Below are 16,986 nucleotides of genomic sequence, written 5' to 3' on the forward strand. Positions count from 1 at the left end.
GCAAAAGAAGGCATCTCGTTAGTTTATGTTCATCTGACTGCCGCCAAACGATATTTCTTAACACACTAATCCCCTCCCCACATCCCCCGCCCCTTCAGGGTTAATTTGCAACCCCAAAAGAACACTTACAACAACTCCATGGCCAACAATGATCATTGGCCGGACCCACAGACCTCCTTGTCGAGATCCTGCTGTGCCTAACCCACCTCCGTGCCCCTCGACATCGAAAATTGCCGTTCTCGATTAAGCCCTTCAGTCCCTTCTTGCACTCTGGGTGCCACCAGATTATTCTAATCACTTCCGTGGCAGCTCTTCGGTACCCAAGATAGCGAGGGAGTTAGCTTAAAACATCTAGATAGCGAGGTAGTCATAGCCTATGAACTCGAGACAACGAAAGAGTGCCCTTATCAATAAACCGCCTCTGTGCAGGGTAGCACTTTCTCCTGCATTCTAGTGGCAGTCGGGTAGCCAAGAGGAATGATCTGGAGACCCTGGCTGCCACCAACAAGCATCGAAATAACATGAAGGTAAGTAAGATGGAGCCTGGAATAAAATCAATGCAAGCAAACACCAGCGCTGCTGGAAGATGGAGGGAGGTGGGAGGAGACGAATACGAAGAAGAAGAAGAAGAGGAGGAAGAGAGATGAGCGTCCCGAGATTAAAGATAACGAGATAAATAAATTCGAAGGCATGAAAGAAAGAGCGAATCGGGAGGAGGGGGGGGAGGAGGAGGAGGAGGGAAAGAATGGACACGGAGTCATAAGGAGGAGAATGCCAGATGGGTGGGTGGGTGGGGAACGAAGAAGAAGACTTGGTCACCGAAAGGGTAGGAGATAATTTTGACGGAGAGGAATTCCGCAAACAACTGATGGGGGGAAAGGTGCTTCTTTAGGAGAAGTGGGTGGTTATCTTTTCTTTGTATCTCGTTGCTGATAACCAGGGCTTCTATCCTTGGGGACAGGAAAGCTCCAAAGTGTCTTATATGTTAAGGAGGGACAGTCAACGTTACAAGCGTTTAGAGGAGGAGGATATAGAAAATATACAAAAAGTTCCCAGGAAAGAGAGAGAACACGGACGAGATGTGGAAAGATGATGACGGAAAGGAAGGGGGTGAGGGGGGGGAAGGAGAGGGGGGACCAGGTGGTAGCTCCTCCCTTGGGGAATTAATTATCGACTCTCATTCCTCGGCCATAGACTCTATCTCACGTGGCTTTATCTTCAATGTGTTTCGTTTCATTTCACTATCACCCTGCGTCACAATAACATACATATTTACATACGCATGTATCATGTAAGCATATATGTATATATGGGTGTATCTACGTGACATGCAAACCGCATAAAAAAAAAAAAAAAAAAAAAATCCATGAAAAATTCCATTGATTTCCAACTATAGCAGTGAGAGAGACCAGAGTACTATAGTGTCTGAGAGGACAGTCCACGTAGTCTACCTTCATTTCTCATCCGCCAGTCCCCCAGAATCCACCTCTTCCTTCTGTCTGACCCAGTTTTGCAACCCTCGTTACTTCAGCCGTGGTTCTGAAGCGATGATTTCGTTTACTGAAACGCGGCTGAAAGAACGGAAGTAAAAAAAATATATATCAGGGGACAGAGGCCGGACCAATCAAGAAACAGCGGCAAGAGAGAACTGACTAATCAGGAGAGAGAGGCGGGGGAGAAAGGACCAATTAGGAGACAGAGGCACAAGAGAACCGACCAATCATGAGGCAGAGACGGGAGACTAATCAGGAGAGAGAGGCGGGGGAGAAAGGACCAATTAGGAGACAGAGGCACAAGAGAACCGACCAATCATAAGGCAGAGACGGGAGAGAACTGACCAATCAGGAGACAGAAGCGAGAGAGTACTGACTAATCGGGAGAAAGAGGCGGGAGAGAAAGGACCAACAATTAGGAGACAGAGGCACGAGAGAACCGACCAATCATGAGGCAGAGACGGGAGAGAACTGACCAATCAGGAGACAGAAGCGAGAGAGAGTACTGACCAATCAGGAGACTGAGGCGAGAGAGAACTGACCAATCAGGAGGCAGAGACCTCTAGGGGTCTTTTGAGTGAGCATCTGGACGGGAGGAGCGAGGCTCTTGAAGTCAGTTTGCTCGACTTGAAGGAGCTCTTCACCGGGATTAAAGGTTAAAATGAGACGACTATTATTGACGTAACCCATGATCATTACAATATCGTGTGTGTGTGTGTGTGTGTGTGTGCGTGTGTGTGCACGCATGACTGCTCACTAATTTCGATTACATTACTTAAATATAATTATAATTGCATTATCCAAAACATTCTCAAATGACAGTTTTAATTATATTAAAAAATTAATTTACAATTGCAGCTAAAAAGCTTGGCTATGCTTGGATTATATATCTAGCTTTCAGTGTATCAAACAGCCATACTTTATAATTTACATGTTTTATTTTTCTATCACGTTTCTTGCAGCTAAAAGTTGAAGATATAAATATTTTCTTATGCCTCGTGCTTAAGTTTTACCGGTTTATGTATCATACATACAGTATAATACAAACATATAAGGAGTGTGAATTTCACTAAAGAATGTCCAATATGACACCAATAAAATGCGAGAACAGTGAAGACAGAAAAACGATTTTTTTTTCTAAATGAAACTTCGATTTAAGTAACAACAATATTAGTCTGGTTCCCCAAGTCTACAAGACGAGGTGGTCAGGAGTTGCTTTTAAAAGAAGACTGATTAAACGTATTGCAGTGCTACACTTATGTTACACTGTTTATTTCTCAGCCGAAAGATTAGATTTAAAAAGGAAATAGGCAAGAATTGGTTTACTAATAGGGTGGTCGACGAATGGAATAAACTTAGTAACCATTTAGTAAGCGCTGAAACTATCAGTTGTTTTAAGAAACGATTAGACAACTTTATGGATGGGGATGACAGGTGGTGATGGATACGGAGCTGCCTAGTGTAGGCCTTATGGTCTCTTGCAGTCTCCTTCATTCTTATGTTCTTATGTATGTTAACACTAAATAAAATCCATTGGTTTTCAGTCCGTAGACTCTGCTTGAAGGTTCTAGTGAATTCTGGGGACCTCTAAGAACCCCACACTGGTAACCACTGAGGTTATGAGAGCCTCAATAGTTTTTGTTCTTTATCGCTACGGTGGGAAACATTACCCAAGTTTATGGGGTGCTATTTAGCAAAGACCAAAAATCGTAAAACACGATGGTCAGACCTATCATGGCATCAAAATATTTCAACCATTTATTTTACTAAATGAAATAAATAAATAAAACAAAACAAATGAAATATTCTATTTTAGTGGTACTGTAAATGAAACGCAAAGATACGGTATTTTAATCTTTTGCAGTCCCGTCTTTTGAGAGAAAACACCAGGAAATTAAAAGAGCATATAGTTCCTCTGCCATCAAAATACAAACACATGAATAAATAAATAAATAAACAATTCTGTAGTCCAGAATTCTTAACTTTTCAAAAACCTTAAAAAAAGGGGGGGGGGAGGGGGAGAGTTGTCCTCTATTCTTGCTTTTGTCTTGGCTTCTCCATGAAATCTGTGAGACAACGGCTTCGGTGCCACACCCTGAGGCCAGATGATGTTTGCAAGTTCATTAGCTTAATGAAATCTCCTGGCGGTAGCGGGAACTTTATATAACGACGACCATCATCTCCCCCCTAGTTAAATATACTATCATACCCTTCCAAGTCTAATAGGTCGGTAGGGCGGACTTCGCCAGAGCCAACAAACCGCAACGACGCTGCCGCGCCGGACAGTGTGACACCTGCCTAAGTTCTCAACCTGCAGATGTTCAAATCCCTCGAACAGGTCACATCAAAAGCACAGGTCACTTCCAATTCTCGTTCATTGACCAAACATACAGATGCATTCTAGTGTCCCTTTCTTCAGTCAACTTACAAAAATGGATGAAAACGGAGTATTCCCTGGCTCATCCAACTACAATATCTCATCCACGCAGTTTGACGATGAACAGGAAACGTGTGTCAAATGACTAGCTTGTTCGACATTATTCATCCATGTTAAGTTTTCAAAGTGTAATTTCTCGCTCATCTCGTAATTCTTATTCATATCCCGCTTTCATTTTTTCCTTAAAATCCGTGGACGGACCTTTGTGAGAGCTCCACATTATTCATCCGGGTAAAAGTGAAATAATTCATTTCATTCCCTGTCGCGGATTGAATATTACTGGCTTTTCTCACAGTGAACATTCCCCTCCACTTGGTTGCAGTTCTATGACCACAATCCATTCCTTCTTGCCCATGGCATCAAACATCCCATTGGCTACTGCTACTGGTCTTTGAAGACTTGCGAAATTTGTAGTGTGGTTATTAATTTTTTACGAAGGTATCCACTGTTTATAGTTGATCTAATAAATTCTTCACCCTAAACATTACATTCAACTGAACACAAAAGATAAACCTCACGGTTAACACCATAACTATATAACCTTTACTTTCTTTGAGGACATCTCACTCGGAGGAGGAGGAGGAGGAGGAGGAGGAGGAGGAGGAGAAGAAGGAAACTAAAAGATATAAAAAAGAACACAAGAGATCAACCTTACGGTTCACACCATAACTAAATAACCTTTACTTCCTTTAAGGACATCTCACTCGCAGGAGGATGAGGATGAGTAGTAGTAGTAGTAGTAGTAGTAGTAGTAGTAGTAGAAGAAGAAGAAGAAAACGAAAAGATAAAAACCTCGTTAGTCTTTAGCTGGTTTCCTTCATCCGGGCATACAACAAGTATCCTTCAAGGTCATCTTTCTCCCTTACTATTTGTTCCTTCTCGTCTTTCGCAGTCGTTCCTCAAGGTTTGGTTCGTGTTTGGACTATACAGCAATTGTGGTTTAGTTGTATGAATTCTATTTGATAGATTCTCGTGAAGAGCGTGTTTAATTCGATCGTGTTTAATCCCTCGATTTCACTGAGCAAGACAAAAATCCTTACTTGACATGCAAGGCCCAACGTGCAACTCTTTTCAGGCGTCCACATACAACAAGATTAATGTAAAACAGGATTAGATTCCAAGTCATCACGATATGCTGAAAAGCAGAGTCGTTGTCAAAGCACAATTCAATCTATTCCGCGTGGGACCACTCCAGAATAAACTCTTGCAATACATAATTCAACTTTAAAACGCGCACAGGCAAAGGTATGCAGTCTACCTATCTATACAGACCATGTTGGCACACACAGCGCACATACAATAAGGATAGATATAGTGCATTAGTAAATTTCGCCATCCAACACTCCCTGCCTGAAGTTCAGCATGCCAGAAGGGACGCAGGCCACAGCATCTAAGCCACGCTAAACTCGACTCTGTCGATGTACGAAAAATCCTCCTTCTTCCTAAATATATATTTTTTGGGGGTGCGTCCCACTCTCCCGACTTTCTCTTTGCAAACTAAACGAAAGAGAAGGATGGAGAAATGGGGAGAGAAGGAGAAAACTACGACGCATTTTTCTCCCCGGAATATAATGCAAAGGCACAGACTCCTCGCCCCTCTCCTCTTCCTCTCCCTCCGTTTTCATACCCCAACTTCCCGGCTGTGAGGCTAGTAGGAGGCAGCAACTAAAACCCGGGCTGGACGAAATGAACATGGACAAAACTCGCACAATCCTAAAGATGTTTATAACAATAAGCATAACTTTCAATATTCTTTTTTTCTTATATATCTTCTACACAGTGTTCACATTACAGAAAAAAAAATGTACTCCATACTTTACAACAAACTCTACAAAACTCGGACTACCTGGCGGTACAAACCAACGACGACTTCACAAGCTTTCGCGCATGCGTAGGCAGACGTACATGCATGGCAGGCTGCCAGTCTACACTACACTTATGGCAACTTGCCACTGCCCGTTCAGTACAGGATCTAGAATGCAGTTAACGTTGCGTACGTAAACAAACAATTAACGTTGCGTAACGTGCGCAAACGTTAAGCATCGTGAACGTTTGTCTTAAGGAGACCACACCTCCTAAATGCAAATGAGTCACATTAGATGATTTTCTGCACGCGCACACTCGCACATACACACACACAAATTCCTCTTATAGCCATAAAATGTACGTAAATTTGATATATATCTTAATATCTGAATAGAATCACCAGTGATGGAGATGTCGATCAAATAATTCCGACTGTCGTCACGAGTCTCGGTTCGAATCCGGGGACGACAGTCGGAATTATTTGATATCTTAATATATACATGAAACAATATTTCGACAATCTTTTCTAAAATAAGCAAATTGTGACATTTTGTCAACAGAACAAGTTATTTTATCCACTCATTCGTTACTTTCAGTCTTTCTAAAGATGAGACGATGAAAAAAGGAGAGAATTTTCATTTGCCCCTAATTTTGTATACATGGAATAGAAGCCGAAGGCCAAGCACCCTGCGAGGCAGGGGCCGCCGCAGGCGGGGGCTCGTAAATATATATATATATATATATTATATATATATATATACATATATATATATATATCTGCTAATAAGAACACGGGTACGTGTGTTCACTTATGCAAAGTAGACCACTTGGAAAAAGGAAACTAACGAAGCAGAGCGCTTTCGTATATTACATCTTGTTGCACTGAAGATGTAATATACGAAAGCGCTCTGCTTCGTTAGTTTCCTTTTTCCAAGTGGTCTACTTTGTGTATATATATATATATGGGAAAGAGAAACTAAATGAAGCAGAGTTTTCGTATATTACATCTTGTACTTTGCACTGGGTGTACTATAAGAAAGCGCTCTGCTTCGTTTAGTTTCTCTTTTTCAGTATTCATTCTTGCATAATTGAACACGTTACCAGTGTTTGTTATTGCCATACACACACACGCATACTATATATATATATATATATATATATATATATATATATATATATATATATATACACACATATAAACTGTACGGAGTACCATCTTCCATTTTCTATAGACTAAACGACAAGCACAAGACTGCAACACGGGCGTCTAGCGTGTTTAGCGTTAATACACCTTCGAATCAAAATTAAATTATATTTTTCGTCTAACATTCGCGTGGAAACACATAGCGTTTCAACGTCGTGAATGGTTCTGGGGTTGCTATTTTTGAGGACTAGTCGACTGTGAAGACAATGAAAGGTTAGACGCAAATATCGTGAATTTTGCATTTCCTGACGTTTTCGTTATTCTTTTTTAATAAGAGCCTATTTTCGAGTTTCCTCTGTAATAGACTAAAATGTACCTGGGTTGTTTGGGTTCTAGACCGGGTCTATAAAAAAAAAAAAAAAAAAAAAAAAAAAAAAAAAAAAAAGGGTGGGGAATGAAAAAGTCTTTACCACAATTGTTACTAAAAGAAAAACAAAATACAACGAAGAAAAGTGGAAACAAGAAAATTAACATAAAACAACTAAAACACAATCCCTTTATGCTACTGAATAATGCAGCTAGAATTTAATTCAACATTCATTGCAAACCTTCACCCTAACTTAAAAAATGATAATATATAAAAATAAAAAATCATAATAATTAAACAAACAATAACGACAATAACAAGTTTCCCGATTTTTTTCTGCGGGACGTTAGATTAGTTTAGGTTCTAAAAAGAATGTTATACCCAAACATTGGCTGGTATTTACAAAATACCTCCACGATGACGGCGGTACTGACAGAACGCGACGTATTATCAACTGGACGCCACACCAAGTCAGCGTAGGTCTGAAACGGCGGCGAAGAACCGCCCTTCCGCCCACCAAGCAGAAACCGCCAAAGACAACTTCGTTAATGCAGAACCGCGTGCGGAAACACCCAACAGGTGCTCCGATGTGCTGCCAAACTGGACTTGTGTGTGTGTGTGTGTGATTCACCATGGTCTTGGATCACGTGTTGGACTCGTGATAGACAGCAATTTCCCTCCCGGAAGAGATCTCATAGTTCATACATGAAACACGCACACCCACCCAACTCCCCGCCCACAAGTTGGAGTAACGACCTGCAGCGTTCAGCCCTGGGCGGGATTCTAATCCGGAGCATCTGGCGGCAGCGAATGCTACCACTGCGCCGTCAAGTCGTAGAAGTCGTGTGTGTGTGCGTACGTGTGTGTGTGTGTGTGTGCGCGCGCTCTAGATGAGAAGCATGTGTACACCCATGGACGGGGGCTGGGGGTAGCGGTACTAACACCTGACCTGTATCTCCAAACGGTACAATATATTTTGCGTTGTTCATTATCATAATTATATATATATATATATATATATATATATATATATATATATATATATATATATGTGTGTGTGTGTGTGTGTGTGTGTGTGTGTGTGTGTGTGTATGTGTGTGTGTGTGTGAACGGCAAATAGTTGCCTATGCCCACGAACAATCGACCACTTGTTTCATTCATATTTTCTATCGACATGATTGCATCAAATAGAAGTATATAACTTACTGCAATACTGCCCCCGCCCCGCCCCGCCCGGACAGTCTGTCCTTATCGGACTTAAACATCGTTACTTCTATTACAACATTTTACAGTAAGAGTGTATGCAGAAGTACTACATTTAATAAGTTTAATTGTATATTTTTGTATTTGTCAATCAAGAAATGACACACTTGCTCGATAGTATTACTATTTGCTTAAAACGGCTGACTATGTTCAACTTCCTCTTTTTTTTAACAGTCTCATCACAATCTACTTAGATATCCCGCATGCACTTAACCTGGGAAGCCATTCTCTTCGCTTATTCCTCTACTTGTGTTTCTAATTGTTGAACATTGGAACTTCCCCTGTGCTTATATCCTTGTGGTCAATCTCAGACCACCGTTATGCCCTTTTTTTGTCGAGGATAAGATTTATTTCAATATTCCGTATATTTTATATTTAAGTATTTAGGCATTGCCACTACCATAGTCTTCTTTGGCTACATATTTCCTAGGTGCGTGCGCCCGTGTGTGTGTGTGTATTCACCTTGGTCTTTGGATCGCATGTTGGACTCGTGATCGACATCTATTTCCCTCTTGGAAGAGAGCTCAGAGCTCGTATGACCAATCTATGGGTAATGCTATGACCTTACACACATACACACACCCCAAACTTCCCGCCCACGAGAGTCGGAGTAACGACCCGAAGCGCAGCGATACCGAAATAATTTCGGCCCTGGGTAGGATTCGAACCAGGTACTGCCATGTGTGTGTGTGTGTGTGTGTGTGTGTGTGTGTGTGTGCGCGCACGCGATATCCTTGACCATGTAAAGACTGAAAACAACAGCGGTGCGGTGGCCAATTCTCGAAAGGAAAAGTCCCTCATTGAAAGGTAGCCGTCTACTTTTGACAGTAACAAGTGAACGCGGACAGCGACGTCAAATGTTCGATACACGTTGAGAGAGAGAGAGAGAGAGAGAGAGAGAGAGAGAGAGAGAGAGAGAGAAACACTAGGTGACATATACTCACAAACAAAACCACCTGACAATGTAGCGGAACAAAATCTCCGTCGAGTTAATACAGGTGGAGAATTCATGAGGTAGTGTCACAGAAATATACACGAGATTCATCCTCACGTACCATATACCTTAGAACACGAGGATTCTTAACCTGTTCGGCTCAATCTTCAAAAGTTTAAATTACGAACTTTGGACTTGATTATTCCAAATTGTTCCCCTCCTTGTTCTACTAGTTATGTAACATTCTATCACCGAGATGTACATCAACTTCAACATATAGTTTTCTCTATTATTGGGAACCTCTAAAATTCGGAAGTTTCCAATATTCAAAACAAATGTAGAAAATTAATTATACCCAAGACACTCCCTACTATGTTGATATGTTTTTGAAAGGCATTTTCGTTTTAAACATATTTTTTAAGAAAGAACTGTCAGAATATTAATAATAAATGCAAAAGTATTTCTCATCTCACCACAAGATTAGTACAAAACTCCGTTACCCAGAATACATCACAGTTTTTTTTTCTCACAAATTTCATCATAGCAGTTAAGAATATCATAAATGTCTTTCACAATCTTCATATTTTCTTGTCAAGATAAAAACACGTGAGTGGTCTAAGTACTTAGTCACTTATGAAAATCTCATCACAATTCTGCACCACGGGCGGGTAATCTCACATCACCACTCCGAAATACTTCGTGTCCTCACATCACGAAAATTTATCACAAAGTTCTACTCCGTCGAAAGAAGAGGATGATGAGGAGGAAAAAACGCAGTATGTCCCTCCCCACTCCTGTATCAAGACACATATCGTCATTAAGTCTAATTTTCCACTGACCAGAACACGCAAAAACAGCCATAATGAATGCTTTCACAACAGTCCACGTATCTCTCCCCTAAGATCGAGGGGGCCACCCACGTCATTCCCAATCGCTCTAGTCTCGAACAGGCTTTACCAAGAACGGACCTATCCTGCGTTCCGAGGACGTAAGGCTTATCATAACTCTCCACTAAGAACCAGATATTCCCCGCCTCGCCTATCCCCGGCCCGCGCGACTAAAGGAGTGTTGAAGAAGCAGGAGCCACAGCAGCAGCAGCAAGAAATAAACAACAGAGAGAGGAGAGAGGAGAGAGAGAGAGAGAGAGAGGAGAGATGAGAGTAAGGACAAGAGTGCGAGAAAGCTCCCAGTAGGCCACGACAAGCCCGGCACCACCCTACCCCCTCACCCTACCCCTCCGGCACGTAGTGTCGCAACTGCATCCAGATATACTGGGGATTGAAGTCCCGCGCTTGACGCCGACCTCTGGAGTTTCCGAGTCTCCTGGCGAAGGCGTGGGAGGGAGGGAGGGAGGGAGGGAGGGCGTGCCTCTTGAGACATCAAACGATCGGATGGACATCTGAGGAACTTAAGAATTCCTGTGCCAGCACCCAAGTCCGGTGGAGAGGGGAACTCCTTCAATTAGGGCAGTTTCTCAACCTGGAGTGCTGAAATCAATTACAGGGGGTGCTGAGAAGCGATACATACATACATACACTTTCCTTTATCCTTCTAGAAATAAGATATTAGTTAGGGGATGCTGGACTACTTACACCTGGTTTGGGGGTGCTAGGGACGGAAAAGTTTGGGAAACGCCGGATTAGGGGACAGTGGGAAAGTGGAGGTGGGTAGGACACACTACGTGCACAAACTCACACAACACATCAATGTTGGCAGATTATTCTACCCACTTTCGTGGCATGTCTTCAATCCCTTGTGTGTAAAGCAGTGCCTATAATTATTCTGACAGACACTCTTTCAACAGTGAAAGGAAAGAACGAGAGACAAAGGGGTGTGTGTGTTGTCGACAGAGTTGTTTACAGTCAACGTGAAACCAACCCACTGAAACTGGACAAAAAGTAACTGTTGCGTTTCATAGAAACTGTATCATTAACGGTGCCGGAAGATTTTATTCAGCAGGGAAAATGACCTCGCTGGACAAGGGCTGGAATATCTAAGGACACTCATTTGGTACAATAACGATAAAGATTAAGATGACGACGACAAGCGCCGAAATGGTGACGAAGGTCTACCTAAGAGTTCAGTTCACTTTAGAAATAAAATAAACGATATGACGTCATGGGACGGCGTGCAAGGTGCCATACAAACAAGTCTGCCTTGAATCAAGGTTAAGGAATAGCAAGGTAACAAGTAGATTCAGCACACTATAGAACCTTACCACGTAATACCGTTAATTTTACAAGTGATTTATTTTTATTTCTATTTATTTTTGCGTAAATGGTGACAGGAAGGAAACCCGAGTTTCAATTGGGGGGGGGGGAGAGAAATGAAAAATATCTCGACACGACCGGGCTGTCCCAGAATCGTACTTTATGACGTCATGTCGTTTCTTCCCAGAGTGAATAGACTTGTTCAATTATTTAGGCGTTGGTGTCGACTGAAAATACTAAAACTTGATAAAAAGTCATAAAATGAAGGAAAAAAATATTTGACACGACCTGTGACATGGAAGGTTGTTCAAGGATGTAGACGGAAAGAGAAAGAGAAGAAAATCGAACTACTCGGGCAAGGATGCGAACTGTAACATTTCACTTCGAAAGAAAACGTACCAGGAAATGAAAATATGAACAGAAGACAAAAGCAGGGAAAGTGCAGGTGCCCCGAACCGACCTGTCCACTGGGAGAGGACGACAAGAATTGCGTCACCGCGACGGGAAACTAGAGGAATGCGACTGAAAATTCTGGAAGCTCGTTTTGTCATCTTCTTCAAGAAGAAAGACTTCACGTCCAAGACGAATCCCCAGACGGCCAAGGGGAATCGGAGGAATGCGGTACTAAGGGCGTCGGGTGAAGCTACGGTCTGCATCCGAATACGTCTATGCCTGACTTAGGATTCAGTTTACTTTCCGATGTGACTTCGGTGATGGAGTATGTTTTTGGAAAGAAGTTACCCACTGGAACGCAAATCCAAAAAGCACCTGGCACGGGCCAGGCTAGTGAACTCGCCGGTACTCTCCCTCAAATAGATAATACTTAAGCAAGAATTCAATACATCGGCGCTACACACCTTTAGTTACCAACTCCTAAATAAAATAAGTAAATAAATAAATCAATAAATGAAGTGAATCCTCCGAAAAGCAGAGAAACCAGTCAATAAAAAAAAAAAAAAGGAACGATTTTTTCCCCGAACGATTGGAAGAGTTCCCAGCTTCGGAAAAAATATTCGGATAAAAAAGAATAAACAGATAAATGAAAATCAAATAAATAAATATATAAAATCTATTCTAGTCGCAGCTTCTGGTTCTAGTGGCCACTATCAGCTCCCGTTGATCCATCTATCACCATCTGATGCTGCTAAACCAATATTCAAAACAGGTTTGCCAAGGGGCAGTGTTAAGACGAGTAACAATTTTCTTTAGGGGTGGGGCCGTGTTTAATAAATTACACTTTCCAGATCAATTACGTTCCAAACAGGTTATTTCCCAGAGGCATTCGTTCCATCTCTCCCTCTATCTCTACCTAATGCACAGGCTGGTCAAGCCGTCCTTTCTCTACAAGAACTAACCATGGTTCTATCTTGTGTATTTTTATGCCTTCTACCAACATGACAGAGGTAAACACACACACACACACACACACACAGGGGTGAGGGAGTTCAACTTGATATTTTGGTGCAAGGTATATAATAGATCTACGAACCATCACTTTAGTCCACTATCACACCTCTAGATTGTCTGGCAAGTATTCTAGTGATCTTGAACTCTCTCTAGACAAGACACACACATCCTCCCTAGGTTTTTGGGATCCCCAGGAATCCAACAATGTGGCTGAGTTGGCGACCTTCGCCAGCACCAGATCGAGTAGAACAAGCACCCCCCACCCACCCGCATCATATCGAACATGGTCGAGTCCAGCTGGTGACATTCACTAGAAAGTTGGTGCGTACGAACACACAAACACACAAACTCAAACGCACATGCACATGCACACACACACACAAACGCTCACGAGCAACATTGGGAAGTATTTGGAAGAAGAAACTGCGTTACTAAAACTGTTGAACAAGATCTGGGAGTTTTAGACCTAATACATTTGGAGGAGGAGGAGGAGGAGGAGGAGGAGGAGGAGGAGGAGAAGAAGGGGGAAGAGGAAGAAGAAAAAGGAGAGCGAGAGAGAGAGAGAGAGAAACGTCGGGTGAACCAGCACCACCCTCAAGGTCAACACCAAAGGAGCTCCGAAGGTCATGGAACTACTCGACCACATCACTCCACGAACTCCCAGCGGTTCCTTCCAACATCCTCCTCCCTCCCTCTCCCCACACTCACACAAACACACACAGACACGCCGACAGACAAACATACATAAAACCACACAAAGCCACACACAGACACGTACATAGATTACAAATGCATACTTCCTCCCCTACTCCCCACATAATGACCCGCGGCACGCACAGTCGTGTGCACACATTTTTTCATTCCAGTGTACGTACACTCCTCTTCTTTTCATCACTTCCCAGAAAACTCCTTCCTCCTTCCCATCCTCTACACATCCTCCCAACTCCTGAAGACATTCCTACGGGGGTAGAACGACTCCACTCACAAATTCTCTCTGATCTTTTCTTCAGACAACGTTCAACTCCACGCATCCTGGCGTAGCTCCCCAGAACTCCCAACATCAATGCTTCACTCCCCAGTCCCGTGGGGACTCCCAGATCCCTATTCACCCGACTGGCGTCCTACAGGTCAGCAGTTTGAATACTGTACAATGAATAATCAGTTCAATTGTGAAAAAATCGAGTTATGAAAGGAAATCATGAAGACAGAGACCTTTCGGTATATGACGAGGTCGGATGGAGGAAGAAAATGAAGTAGAAATAGACGATGAAGAAGACGAAGAGGAAGAACAAGAGGAATAACAAGTGGAAGAATACGAAGAAGAAAATTTAGAAGAAAAAGAAGACGAAGAAGAAAGAGGAAAAGACGAAGAGGAGGAGGAGGAAGAAGAAGAAGAACAACAACAACAACTCGCTTCGTAAAAGCTCTACTGGTACAAAGTAATCCTTTCTGTACCGTAGAGGTACTTGTTCTGGCTGTCGGCAGGCGATTTTATTAATCCCCGTTGCACTCCTTGGGTAAGGATGGCCAAAACACCCTTCACATGAACGGTTGCTAGGTGTTCAAAAGAAAAAACTCAGCATCCTCTCCTCACATCAACACACACACACACGCACACGTACAAACGCGCACACAAACACACGACCGCATACTCAAACACGCACACGCACACACTTGTTCCACAGCCACCAGGGCTGCCAGTGACTCTGCAGAATGTGGTAGTCATTTGCGGGTTGGTTGCAGTCGGGAAACCAGCATGACGAGGAGGATCAGGAGGCTACCAGCAGCGAGGAGGAGGAGGAGGAGGGGAGATAAAGTAGTAAGCCGGAGAGGGGGGAAAGGAGGAGGAGGAGGAGGAAGTTGAGGGAGAGTGGGAGAGAGACGAGGGCTTAGAGGATGGAAAGGACGGAGAGGAAGAGAAAGAGGAGGATGGAATGGACGATGAGAAGAAGGAGGAGGAGGTGAATAAAGTTGGAGCAAAGGTGATGACGAGAGTTGAGGAGGGGAGAAGGAGGCGTCGAAGAAAACAGAAGAGGTGAAGATGACGAACAACGAAAGACGAGGAAGAAAAAGAAGTAGAAGAAGAAAGAGGACGAAAGAAAATATAAGGCAAGCAGGAAGATGAGAAAATAGAAGACGAGGAATAAGACGAAGATGGGGCGAGAGAAGAAGAAGAAGAAGAAGAAGAAAGGAGAAGAAAGAGAAAGCATGAGAAAGGTGTGAAGAGAGAATACAGAGAAGACTTAGGCAATACAAGAAAATGGAATACGAAAGATAAAATCAAGGAAGGAAAAAAGAAGAGGGTAAGTGCATACATGCGAAACACAAAGAAGAACGTAATGGGGAGACGGACGATAAAAGAAGAAAAGCGACGATATAAGAAGAAAAATGTGCAAAAGAAAACACCAGTGAGGAGATGGAAAAAGAGTTGGTGCAGCGGTGGTGGTGGTGATGTGTGAGGAGAAGGAAAGGAGGAGAAAGGAGGAGGAGGAGGGAGAAGGTGTTGGAGAATGGGAGAGGAAAGGATGAAGAGGAATATAAGAGGTGGGGAAGGAAAGAAAAGGGAGAACAATAAAGTAGAGATAAGATGGAGACGAAGGGATAGGAGGGAGGGGGGGAGAGATTGAGACCTGGTTCCGGGGGGAGTGGACGTTGGGGGGGGGGAGAGTCCAATCCAAGAGGGGAGCTGAAGAAACAGCCACGTGTGTTGGGGAAAGAAGGGAGGGGAGGGGAGGGGAGAGGAGGAGGCGGCCAACTTCTCTAAGGGGTGGGATTTTTTTTTCCTTTATTTTGTTTGTGGCCAATCTTTTCTAACAGTTTCTATGACACTCGTTAGATGGGGAAGAGGTGATTGGCTCTTGTGCTCCAATTGCAGTCACAGGATTTTAATTTTGTACGTGGTTACCGTTTGGTATCGAGACCAGTAAAGAGGGAAGAGGAATAATGAAACCAGGAATTGTGAGGAGGTGAAGTAGATGAGGAACAGAGGAGGAGGAGGACAGAAGGAAAGAGGAGGAGGAGGAGGAGGAAGTAAGGGGAGGGGGGTAAACCGTTCCTTAAAGGTTCAGAGGGGACAACTTCCCAGAAATACAAAGAGGGGGAACGGTTGACCGGCGGTGAGAGGCAGGAGGAAGGTGAGGGGGAGAGAGGGGGGAGGGGGAGGGGGAAGGGGTGTGGAGCGAGGGGAAAGGGGTGTTGCTGGAGGGGAAACGGAGTCAAACGAGGGGAGAAGAGGTAGGAGGCCGAGGCGACAACGGAGGAAGTGGAGTTCTGAGGGGAGAGACGAGGGAAGAGACGAACGGAGGGGAAAGAAGGGGAACGAAGAGGGGAGATGGGGGAGAGAGGGGGGGAGCTGGCTTATGGGGTGCTGGAGTTGCGGCCGTGTTGGGACCGTGGTAAGGGAACCAAAAAAATGAAAGGACGGGGAAGACGAACGAGTAACAGTACGTGATTTATCATAGAGCACGTGTCGGACTAGTGATCGACAATTACAGCCTTCCAGATTGAGAGTTGAGCTCGTATATACGCTGATCTATGTATAATATCGCGACCTTACAGCACAGACACATACAAGAGAAACACACACCATCCCCTTGCTCAAGGGCGTCAGTAACGTCTCTATGTGTAGATCACTTCAATGGATACGTGGACAACATATCAGCGTACAGCAAACACCGAGTTGTTATCCATCTCTCATATACACACACAAACACGTGTATAAATATATACAAAGAACGAGCGAACGAGAGATGGAGTGGAAGGAGTGTGTGTGTGTGTGTGTGTATTTACCTAATTGCAGTATACTTAAAAAGAGCAACGCTCGTTGGGTCCCGTCTCCTATTCTCTAATTTCCTAGCATACCTGGACTCAAATTCATGTGTGTGAGATCAACCATGGTTTTGGATCACGTGTTGGACTCGTGATC

General features: G+C 43.4%; 1 protein-coding gene across 7 annotated transcripts in view; it reads right to left on the bottom strand.

The window, feature by feature from the left end:
• LOC143018627 (uncharacterized) overlaps positions 1-16,986 on the bottom strand; it is a 171,696-nt gene that overhangs the window by 5,645 nt on the left and 149,065 nt on the right. The gene's annotated exons all lie outside the window — the stretch shown is intronic.

The sequence above is a fragment of the Oratosquilla oratoria genome, chromosome 35 (genome assembly GCF_046742065.1).
Source record: "Oratosquilla oratoria isolate Oo_2021 chromosome 35, ASM4674206v1, whole genome shotgun sequence".
NCBI classification, from domain to species: Eukaryota; Metazoa; Arthropoda; class Malacostraca; order Stomatopoda; family Squillidae; genus Oratosquilla; species Oratosquilla oratoria.